The following is a 12,419-nucleotide window of genomic DNA, read 5'->3' as shown; positions in this document are numbered from 1 at the left end:
TTGGTGTTTTAGGATACAGTTGTAGAAATTCAATGTGATCATCTAGGACATATTTGGAAGTTCCTTAATATAATTAAAGAAAAGGGTCCAACATATTTTCCTTGAAAAAAAATAAGATTGAAATAATATACAGTATTAGATATGCAAGCTCACAGAGGTGAATTCAGGAGCAACACATAGAAATACTCTGTGCATACTACTCATAGCAAAAAAACAAACAATCCAATTAAAAAAATGGGCCAAGGATCCGAATATGCACTTTCCAAAAGAAGACATACAGATGGCCAGCAGGTACATGAAAAGATGCTCAACATTACTAATCATTAGGGAAATGCAAATCAAAGCCACAATGAGATATCACTTCACACCAGTTAGAAAGGCTGTCATCAAAAAAGGTGTGTAAGACAGAGCTGACTTCATCTTAAAAAGCTGACTTCATTTAAAAACTAATCTACCTGAATCCTTGTACCCTTCCCCCTTTCCCTGGGGCTGCCTCTGGAAGCTTCAAGTTAATCACAAACTACCATTAATCCTTGCCCTAAGGCAAAGCACCCTCAAAGGTTAACCTGCCCCTGCTCCAGACTACCCCCCCTCCCCCAATCTGGTCTCTGTTCCACTCCATCATCCTTCCCTGCAATCCTTTAAGAATATGGAATACATAGGTCCATTTCTTAAAGGGGTAGAAAACAAGGTCGGGGTGAATGGTGTAGGGACCCACTCTCTGTCCTGCTGCTGCCCAAGAGGGCATTTCCCTAAGTTGTCTATCGAAATTCTAAACTGACAAGCTGGACTTGTGCGTGTTGTTCTTTGGCCTCTCCTCTCCTTTGGCATTTGGGGGCCACTTTGCATACATGGCCTTTATGTGAAATATGAGATAACAAGTGTTGGCGTGGGGAGAAAAGGGAACCCTTATATATTGTTGCTGGGAATGCAAATTGGTTCAGCCACCATGGAAAACAGAATGACAGTTCCTCAAAAATTTAAAACTAAAACGTGATCTAGCAACCCCTTCTGGACAATTATCCAAAGAAAACAGGAACACTAACAAAAAAATATCTGCACCCCCATGTTCATTGCAGCACTATTTAAAATAGCCAAGACAGCCCTAGCCGGTTTTTTCAGTGGTTAGAGTGCTGGCCCACAGACTGAAGGGTCCTGGGTTCGATTCTGGCCAAGGGCATGTTCCTCGGTTGCAGGCTCCAAGGGCACATGTGGGAAGCAACCAATCAATGTGTCTCTTTCACATCGATGTTTCTATCTATCCCCCCTCCCCCAAAAAGCAATGGAAAAAATATCCTTGTGTGAGGATTTAAAAAAATAAGAATAAAAATAGCCAAGACATGGAAGCAACCTAAGTGGCTATTGATTGTTGAATGGATAAAGAAAATGTGATACACACACTGGAATAGTCCATAAAAAGGAAATCTTGGCATTTAGGACATGGGTGGACCTTAAGGGCATTACGCTAAGTGGAATAAGTCCGGGAGAAAAAGACAAATACCATATGATGTCACTTATGTGCAACCCTAAAACAAAACAAAAAGCAACCAAAAAACAGTTCCCAGATACAGAGAACAGATTGGTATTTGCCAGGGGTGGGAGGTGGGTAAAATGGGGCAAATGGTACAAACGTCCACTTATAAGAAATAAGTCATGGGGATATAATATATAGCATGGGGCTACAGTTAATAATACCATACTGTATCTTCGAAAGCTGCTAAGAATAGAACTTAAAAGTTCTCATTTCAAGACAAAACAGTAACTATGGTGACAGATACTAACTAGACTTACTGTGGTGATCATTTTATAATATATACAAATATTGAATCATGTACACTTGAAACTAATATGTTATGAAACTAATATGTTCTATGTCAGTGTTACTCAATAAAAAAATAAAAAATATACTGTGTTTCATACCTATTCCATGTGAGTCAGACATGATTTCCAGTGAGTCTGTGAAAGCTGCAGTAACACTTTAAGACCACCGAGTGTGTGTTGTGTAGAAAATAGATTTTGCAGTCAGGACAAGATTCACATTCCAGAACCAGGTGTGTTTTTTTCTTCCATTTGTAAAATGGGGATAATGCCTTACAGGTAATTTTAAAAATTAGGTCACCTGTGAAGGGGTGACAGGATAAGATGAGGGCAGGGAATATTCTTACATCCGATTCCAACTAACCCTTCCTGCTGTGTGTTCCTGCTTCTCTGTTAGTCACTTCCTGCTGACTGTCCCCTAGCTCTATGGTGAAGCAAAGTCTCTTCCGGTCTTGGATTGATTCTCAAGTTGAACTTCCAATTCTTTACCTTAATTGAAATCTGAATTGCGCCCAAAGACACAATCAGCCTCAAAACGTTTTTATTCCCTACTGTCATTTTAAAACTGTTGTTCTGCCTCCATCAACCTCTGTTTTTGAACCTGGATATCCAAACCCTATCCTTGTTGCCTCGTTTATGACCTCCATCATGACACACTACCTATCTTGGTGATTTGGGTGCCTGGTCAGTCATCTCCACCTCCTCTCATTTATTTTTACTTCTGGCCCATACCTTGGCTTCAGAGTTCTTTATTTAGCCTCTGAAACTCCAGAGAGTGCCCATTATAATGTGCTTGATTTGGAACTATTTCACTTCAAGGTCTCAAACTTAGAGCAGCATTACTATTCTGATTACAAGAACTTCATTTCCTCATTTCTGGTAACTTGCCCCACACCCAAATCACAGTCTATGGATTCTAACCCTTCTCTGTGCTCGTTCATCTCATTGCTTGGCTCAGACCATGCCAGCTCCATGTCTGCTGCCTCTGGAGTCCACGCTCGTCTGCTGTTCTCACCATTTCAGTTCCCAGTCCAGTGCAGCACCATTAACTTCTTTCAATACCCACTCCAGAAGCTGGGCAAAATTATGAAACCGTGCCACTGGATTCTGTTCAAGTTCACGATATTTCTTGCCAACTGGGTATGGGTACCCAGTTATGCCTTCTTATTTTTATCCTTTATTGTCTTCTCTACTGAATGCTTATTTCAGAGTAGGCATTTAGTAAACTTCTGTCAACTGTTGATTCAATGAATTAAAATATTTCTTACTATCCTCTAGTCTGAAAATCTTTCCCTTTGCTTTCTGGGTACTAAGAACTTGCCCCCTTTAAGAAAATCAGGACTTTCACTTTGAACTCCCTCATCTTTTTCTGCTGAACTCCTACTTTTCTGTATTTTCTTTCAGGATCGTCTGACACCTCTGATGGTACGGTGTCTCTTGCCCTTTCTGAGAACTGCCTTTCCTATTCCTGGTCCTCCGTCTCATTCTCCTTTTCCTGCTGCGGGGCCCTGTCCCATCAGCAGGCTATCCTCCTGCTATCTTTAGTTTCTTCCTACTTGAGTCTTCCCTTCTGATGACAGCACAGAAGATGGCACCTATTTAAATAGTCAGCCCTCTCATATTACCACTACCAGCTTGTTCAGAACTGCAGAGAAACTTATACTAGTGAGCTCTGCATCCTTGTTACCCAATCGTTCCTTCAGAGTCCAGCTCCCCCACCCACCCACATGCCAGCTGACTCTTACTCAGGCTCTGTTTTCTTGACTCTGTTCATCCAAAGGTCATCAGTGACCTCCAAATCCTCCATTTATCTTGCCTAATTTGAGGCTCTCTGATTACTCCAAGGTGGTTGATACTGCTGACAAACCTCCTCCTCTTTCCCCTTTACTTTTATATCTGTATCTCCACCTTATCTCTCTGATGTATATATCTTCATTGCTTTTTTTAAATGCCTCTTCCCTCAACCTCTAAATACAGGTGTTCTGTAGGTTCTATTTTGGGGCTTATACCTTCTTTCTTGATCTTACCGCTTTTTAAGGCTTTTAAAAAAAATTATCTTTATTGTTGAAAGTATTACAGAAAAAGGGGACATCTGTAATACTTTCAACAATAAAGATAAATCATTTTAAGGATTTAATCTCCACATGGATGCTCCCTAATAGGTTATTCTAGCCTTGACCTGTTTCTCAAGCTCCATTGATAGAATTTAGGTTATCTGCTGAACATCAGTATCTAAATATTCTGCTATGGCCTCAGGCATACTAGGGCTACAGTGGACTACACCGTCTTCTGCAGGAGACAGAGTGGTGCTGTTCTGAGTTCAAATCATGACTCTAAAATTTATGTGCCAGATTAGAGAGATAGCTATGAACAAAATAACCACGATTTGCACTTGTGGAAACTTCCTGATCTATAACATAGGGGAAAAGGACTATTATCACAGGCTATTGGGAACATTAAATGTGATAATGCAAACTGAGTGCTTAGCACATGCAGTGTATGCATAGTATGTATTACTTTAATAGTGCCACTCATGAAACTTCTGTTTTAGTTACACCACCATTCCCTGATTGAGATAGATTAAAATCTTGGAGTTATTTTCAATATTTTCTTAGCCATCTGTGTTCAAGTCCTCTATACTTTTTAAGTCCAAGATAAGAAAAATGGCTAAGACTTCGAGCTCTGGGGTTGACATCTTGTGTTCAAATCTAGGTTGAGTCCCCAGATTTGAAGCTAAGATGTATGTCATATAGGCACTTAGCTTTTCAAAGCCTGTGTTCTCATCTGTGAAATAAGGATGTTCCTGGCATCTACCTCAAAGAGGTATGGTGATGCTTACATGAGATAAGGTTTGAAAAGAACCTCACATGGTACAGGAAGAAATCATGAATCTGAGTCTTCCTTTCTATTTGCACTAATACCACCCTAATTCAGACTCCTGAGTGTTTGTGTCATCAGCTATATCTGTCTCTGTGGCAGACTCACTAGAGTAGCCCCTCTATGATCTATGTTTCCTGATGTTCATGGTCTTGTACAGTCCTCTCCCCTGGAGCATGGGAATGACCTGTGACTCGCCTCTAACTGACAGAATGTGACAAAAGTGACAGGACACAAGTGGTTAAGTATGTGGGAGTACAGTTTAGCTGAAGTGTCTCATGCCCTGGCTGGCTCTGAAAAAGCAGGCTGCCCTGTGAGGGATCCCAGTGCTCATGGGAGGAACTGAGAGTCTAGGAGCTGAGGGAAGCCCTTGGCGGACAGCTAGCAAGAAACTGAAGTCTGTGGTATAAAAGTTACTGAATGCTGCCAAGAAAAGCTAACTTTTCCCTTCTTGAGCCTCAGATGAAACTACAGCCCCACTCAACACTTTGATTATAGTCTTGTGAGACCCTGTGCCACGAACCCAGTTAAGCTACACCTGGACTCCTGACCCACAGAAAGTGCGACATAATGTGTGTTGTTTTAAGCTGTTAAGTTTGCAGTAATGCTGTTATGCTACAATAAAAAATGAATGCAGTCTCCCAATTATTCTTCCCGCTTCTGGCATTCCTTTCTTTAAACCACTGCCTCACCAAGTTGTGCTCTCTAGAGCATTCCTCTTGCCATGAAGCTGCTAAAAAACCTTTACCCCCTTATCCCAACTGCCCATGAAATAGGGCCTGTGAAATCTGGCTGGGCCTACCGCACCCTGTGCTCCTGTACAGATTTTCTCCAGCTGGACTAGATTACATATTTTCTGAACCTACTTTCCAGGCCCAGTATCTTCTATTCCAGTCGCATCCTCTAACTGAGGGAGAACTCACACTCCTGATTGCCACTGTCAAAACCAGTCCTCAAGGCTAATACAGATGCTACCCACTCACCTGTCTGAAATATTCTCCCTCCTCTCCACCTTTTCAAAATTCTCACCTGAGGATATTTTTTTCCATTGCTTTTTAGAGAGAGTGGAGGGGGGAGAAACATTAATGTGAGAGAGACACATCGATTAGGTTGCCTCCCAAACGAGCCTCGACTGGTGCCTTGGATCGAACCAGAAGCCAGGTCCATGCCCTTGACTGGGAATCAGACCCGTGAACCCTTCAGTGCCCAGGCTGACGCTCTAACCACTGAACAACACGGGCCAGGGCTCCATGCCTTTTCGTTTTCCTAATTTATACCGTTACCTTGCAGGGCTCTGTATTACCCTATCTGAATTGCCTCCCAGTCTACTGCGCTCTCATCCCAGGCAGCACAGCACGAGGGTCAAGGACACCGGGCCTGGAGTCAGGCTGCATGGCTTTGTATCTTGGTTTGGCCACTTATCAGCTGTAACATAAGAGTCCCTAACAGACTTGTTACAAAGATTAAATCTAGCGTTAACTGCTTGGCACAAAAACAGCAATTTATTTAAATTTTGTCAAAAGAATAGTCATTTTGTATCCCCCCCCCTTTAAATCTCAGCCTCTAGTCCATAACAATACTCTAGAGATTAATGGCCATTGAATGGTGAATGAAACCTTTATATTTGCATTTAACTGTGAGTAGAAAACAGCATCAGAAATTCCCTGATTAATAATCCGCCACCTTCATTTCTGAAGAGTCTTCTGAGTTATGAAGATATTAAAGGGGGGAGGAGAGAAAGAGGAGAGAAAGGGAGAGAAGGGGAAGGAGAGAAGGGGAGGGACAGAAGGGTAGGGAGGGGGGAAGCAAAAGATAGGTAGGCTTCTAGGGAGGGAATGCTTACAATGAAATCACTAAAATTCACCGAAAAATTCTATTTACTATTTTCATTCATTACTGTGGAAGTTCCTTGCCTGACTTCTTGTGGGAATGATGGAAAGTGGCATATTTTTGGGCAGGCTGTGTGCTTGCTCTGATGTAGCTTTTCACCATCTGGCCACATACACAAAAGGCCTAGGAACTCCTCATCCTCGTGCTGATTTTAAAAGCACTGTAGCTGCTGACTGGAGAGAGTTACACACTCAGCAGCAGTACGTAGACAGCTAATGACTAAGAAGGTGACATCACCTCTGACCTTTAAAATATCAACACTAGAAATCTCAACTGAAAAGTAAAAATGTATATTCCAAATGTTACTGCAAAATGCCCTCATGTTGTCTCAGCTTAGTGACTGCTGGCAGAGGAACATAATGCTCCAGAGAAAGGACACAAATACTTTGACATCAGCGTGTGGGTTGGGATTAGAAAACGTCATGCTCTCTGTTGGGGCCACTTCCTCACCACATCCCGGAGCAAAAACAGAAAACAGCTAGTCATGGGAGCGGTGCAGAGGGTGCTGCAGTGGACAGAGCTGCAGATCGTAGGCAGACAGGCGGCATCTGTCTCGTTTTGGCAGAGGAGAGAACTAATCTTTACCAGCAGAATGACTAGACTAACACCTGACATGCAGACCAGATAACCAGATAAATGATCAGTTCTCTGTTCTAGCCACGGAACCCACGGTGCGTCCTTTAATAACATCTAGAAATTAACAGCTCTCTTGGAAGGTGGAGCAGTTCTTCCCTGCCTACTCAACACCCACCCCAGACTAGTTCATATGTAGAGCCACTTGTGCCTATTACCTTGTGGTACCTCTTCAGATCAGGTATCTAAAGGGTCTCAAGCCAAAGAAATAACCAAGGGAACTAAGTGGTGCAACTGCTCTTGCCACAGTGAACCATTAGTAATTTTTTCCTTGCTTCCTACACAGCACATGCTTTTTGTATTGCGCATTTAATCACTTATGATGAAATTATTTAACTGCTTTGTATTCATATGTGGGGGATGGGAGAAAATACCACCTGTATTTTATAACACAAAACTTCAAATTTTGTCTAATTCTAATCATTGAGAAATCTACAGAACTTTGCCCCCTTCCCAAAAGAGTGTGTGAAAGAGCTAGGATTTGGGGGAAGGGAAAGGAGGGCTTACTGCTAGTGTCACTCATCTACTCTTCCTCTCCTGGGGCCATGGCTCACGTTTTACTTGTCAAGTCATTATTGAGAAGTGTAAGTAAGGCACGATTCCACTTGATGCAGGACTGCGAATTCTTTGTTTTAAGGTATCACCTCAAAACAAAATGGATGCTCCGAAGGGTTAACATAGTTGTTCATCGGATTTTATGACCTGGTTACTAGTCTGAGTGTGGTAGTGGAGAGGTACCTAGAAAAGGGCAGAGGATCTTCCCCAGGAGCGGGTACCTTCGCTCTTCTCGGAGAAATAAAGACACAATGCCAGTCAATCAAGAGACTAGATGACGAGAAATTTCACCTTGTGGGCATCTGTCAGGGCATCAGGAAAAGTTACTGTTATAAACCTGACTCGTTACTCACACACTTTAATTTCTGTTCATTGGGACAATTCCTATATAATAATCTAACATGAAATGAACTTACGTCAAGGGTGCAACACAGCAGCTGAGTAATTTTGGAAAAGAATGGCTGCCAAGCTTGCCGTGTGCAGGCCACGTTGACCATCTTGGCCTGAGATGCTTTTCTATTGTCTAGGCTTTTTCTCTCGTTTTACTGTTTTACAATGTTCCTGCAGAGGACTGTTGCATGAAGGCAAATTGAAAAAATCATCTATTTTGTTAATTACTATTATTTTTTGGTTAAAATAAAACCTTTAGAATTATTGAGGTAATTAAATACAGACATGAGCAAATTTTGAAAGCATTAGAAATTTAGAGCTAAAAGCCATGAAGTTATATATAAATGTCAATCACTATATCTAAATCATTTTGCCAGTATGTTGGCTAGCTTCAAACAAAAAAGTATCAAAGTAAATGAAATTAATACAGTTTATAATGGGACCAAAGTTATTTCTTTGGAGGATTATGGTCAGCCCTCATGTGACCGTGCTGTGACGACGATCTCCCGGTGGTGGGTTCTACCGTCCCTCTGAGTTCCAATTCAGAGACCCGACGCTTTTCCACAGTGAGGGGTTCGCGCTCCTTCCTGACTTCTTTTACTCCCTTGCATTATGTGGGACGTTTCTCCAGTGAGGACACAGCCTCCCTTATCTCCCTCTTCATTCCCTGGCTTCATAGGTCAATATTAGCACAACATTTTACACATAACCAATGATCAATAAATGTGTGTTAAATAAAAATAAAAATACTTTTATCAGTTCCCATTAATCTGATCTTTGGACATCTGACACCAGTTTCTCCACTGAACTATAATAAGCATTAGAGAAGACATATTTGTCAATTTTTTTTTTTTAATTCTAAGAAATTAACCTCTACTTAATTAAAAAAGTTATTGCTTATGGCAGTACAGGAAAGACATGTTTCCTCACCATAAGCATTGTGAAATCCATCTGTACCACCCCAGGCTTTAAGAGTTCCAAACCTCACCAGGACTCTGACTTGATTTCTTTCTACCACAAGAGCCTGCACAGTATCCCTCCCTCGCCGGTTTTCATTTGCAGGTGCCTGGGAATGAATGTAGCTGATTTGCCACTGGAGGCCGTCTTGATGCAAACACTGGTATAATCTGTCTCCTGGACTCTTTTCAGTTCTTCTCCAGCTGCCTTCCACCAAGCGTGAGTTCTACGGCGTCTTCCCGAAAGCTGTGCTCCCAACAGGAATGTCCTCGGGGTGCTGTACATCTTCACTGGGTGAAACTGACTAATATTTGTATGAAGTCTTATCATGTACAAGACAACTTAATATACATTAACTCATTTAATTCTCATAGTGATCCAAAGAAATAGCATCATTACTCCCAGTTTGCACGAGACAAGTCTTTTAGAGTGACTTTCCCAAGATTATACTGCAGAGGTGATGTCTGAAACCCACTCTTCTATTTCCTTTTCCTTGAATGTAATCATCTGACTAGTTCATGTATAAATGAAAACCTCTCCTTCTCAAGCTGCCTCAGTTTCTATGGAATTTAAATGGAGAATGAGATGAAAACACTGCTTGAAGTCTCCCCTCAGTGTCAAGAGTTCTCCCTTAATGTCAGTGCTAAAGTACGTCACTAAAATGTCTAAACCAAATGAGAGGAATAGAATGCTTCTCACAGAGCAGTAGGCATTAAAATGAGCAGCATCTTGGCAGACCTGGGCCTCTGTGTCTTGTACATTCTTTTTGGACTCAGTATCCATTTTTCCCCAAAGCACAAGACAGTAATTAGAAATGATGCTTATACAAGCTGGAAGTTAAAATATCTCATCACAATCTCAATAACTAGATAACAGATAAAGGCAGTGATGGCAACATTGCAAATGTGTTACAAGGAGAGTAGTGATGCTAATGCAATCAGATGGCAGTGCTGAGCAGTCTTAATACATATTCTAAAACACAGAGCCATAATGACCATCCCATAAAGCCATGTCAGTAAGGAATTAGTGTTTCCCCAGAAGTTGCTTAGACGATGGAAATACATATGGAATGTCTCAGCAATTACTTAAAAAAGAAATTGTGCCATTAGTTACTGACACAGAATTTAGTAAATAGTGAGGAGATGGAAAGACATCATAAAACTGTAAACTGTAAGGTCATTTCACATGATTTTATTTCAAATTACTGCAAAGTGAAAATGTAACAGCTTTACAAATTAAGCATTTTAACTGCAATTGCCTGTTTCTCACTTCCTGATTTGTATTGAAACTTCTGAAACACCACACTGATTATCAGCAATGAAACAAAATTATAAAAGAGATGTGTCTCAGTCCGTGTGTGTTTGTGTGTGTGTGTGTGTGTGTGTGTGTTCCTTCCAGAAACTCTAAGGAAGAACTAATTTCTTTGTCATTCCTGCTGGAAAGACGACCCACATTCCCTGGCTCATGGCGCCCCCTATCCTCAAAACCAAAAATAATGAGTTGAGTCTTTCTTAGGTCCATCTCTCTGGTTCCTTCTAAATCAAAGATGGTTTAATTCTTCTAAATCAAAGATGGTTTTCCTACCACTTGGGGGAATATATACCTTAACAGGTACATTAAAATCTACTCTATTTATAGATGTCAAATCACTATGTTGTACACCTGAAACTAATATAATATTGTGTGTTAACTATAATTAAAAAAAGAAAGAAATCCACACTATACTTCCTTCTAATCTGTTACTGGCACTGGAGCAAAGCAGTCGTGTGACACCCACTGTCACGCTTATCCTCCTAAAAAGAGCCCTGGCTCCACACTGGGTGAAGGCCTGGCACAGTCCGCCTCCTTCTCCAGCCTTACCTAGCACTCACTACACCATTGCCCCTGTGCCTTGGATGCCAGCACACTGGCCAGCATATAGTTGGGGCTTGAAAAAGACTTGTTAAATGAGTAAGTCACTTTCACCATTTGGTAATGTCACAATAAAACACCTTTTAGGTAAGGAGATACTGAATTAGTAATGCAATGTGTCCCTTATTCTTCATATGAATTACTATATATTCTGATACTCTACAGCAGGTATTTAATATAGTTACATATATTTTAATTCCAAGTAATTACTCCTTTGATTAATTAGTTATTTCAACAAATAAAGGTTGGTTGTGTTTTAGGTTGGGAGACTAAGCTTTAGAATAGATGAATATAAACGATTCACTCCATCATTCACTAGTCGCTATCAACTAAGAGCCAATTAAAATGATTAGATACACAGAAAAAATTGGCAGGTGAGATGGGAGTTTTTATATTTCCCAACACACACACGCGCACACACACACCACAGAAGAGATATTAGTGGAAATCTGTGATACTTTTCTCAGAGAGCAACGGGTCTGGAAGAAATGGACAGAATGGCTGGGTGGGCTTGGATAGGACCCTGACATATCCTGAAGGAGGGGACTTAGCATATTTGCCTTATTTGTAGACTTCTCTAGGAGTTTGGCTCTCAGGCCTGCTAATGAGGAATAGTCTAAGCAAGTGAATAGCAACAGGCAGTCTTAGATTATAGGTGTCTCCTGAACATAAGAACTGGGAATCACTCAGTGCCTGGGCTCTATCTTGGATCCTAGATGAGTTTGTACTCTGGGGGGTTAAAGTAGCTATGCTCATGGAACTATGCCTAGAAATAAGGGAAAGGTCTTAGGAGATAAAGAAAAATCCTAGGGGAAAAGCACATTCTTAAGGAGATATAGGCTATGGTTTTATTATAAAGTAAAGGGAACTCTGCAATTGAGAAAAGCTTGGGCCTACTTTGGGTAGAAATTTTTCCAGAAAGGTTCCTAAGGGCTAATAATTGGTCCCAATGTTCTGCCCCTTAAGAGAAAGGGGGCCCAGAAGCATCTGAAATGCACATTCTAAGCAGACACAGTGGCATAGAACACAAAATTCAGAGGTGGGTCCCCTGGGATGGTCAGACCAGTCTGGCTGCCCTAATCACAAGAGAAAATCCAGTTTCAGAGAATTTTAGGAGTTGGGAAAAGTTCCAACCGAGACTATTAAATCTGGGCTGAACCTTGGCGAGCGACTCATTTTTGTACTATCTTTACCTACGTGGAGCGTGGGGACAGCTGGAGGATTAAATACCTTATCTAAATCTTTTTGGTGCCGGTCACAAGGACTGCGTTCCGGGAAGAAAGTGCTGATCAAACTTGAGATTTCAGTAAATGGCCTACACTTTGAGCTCTTTTTTGGTCCCACTTAACCTTAGAACATTTTATATGAGTCAAATCCTAGCCACAATT

The 12,419-nt window shown here is 41.2% G+C and overlaps 1 protein-coding gene across 1 annotated transcript in view; it reads right to left on the bottom strand.

Annotated features, from left to right (window-relative positions):
- The window catches only part of SLC2A13 (solute carrier family 2 member 13), a 270,634-nt gene that overhangs the window by 13,240 nt on the left and 244,975 nt on the right, over window positions 1–12,419 (bottom strand). The gene's annotated exons all lie outside the window — the stretch shown is intronic.

This window comes from Miniopterus schreibersii, assembly GCF_964146895.1.
Source record: "Miniopterus schreibersii genome assembly, chromosome: 2".
NCBI classification, from domain to species: Eukaryota; Metazoa; Chordata; class Mammalia; order Chiroptera; family Miniopteridae; genus Miniopterus; species Miniopterus schreibersii.
The sequence above is the reverse complement of the archived record's forward strand: the minus strand, read 5'-3'. Positions and strand labels throughout refer to the sequence as shown.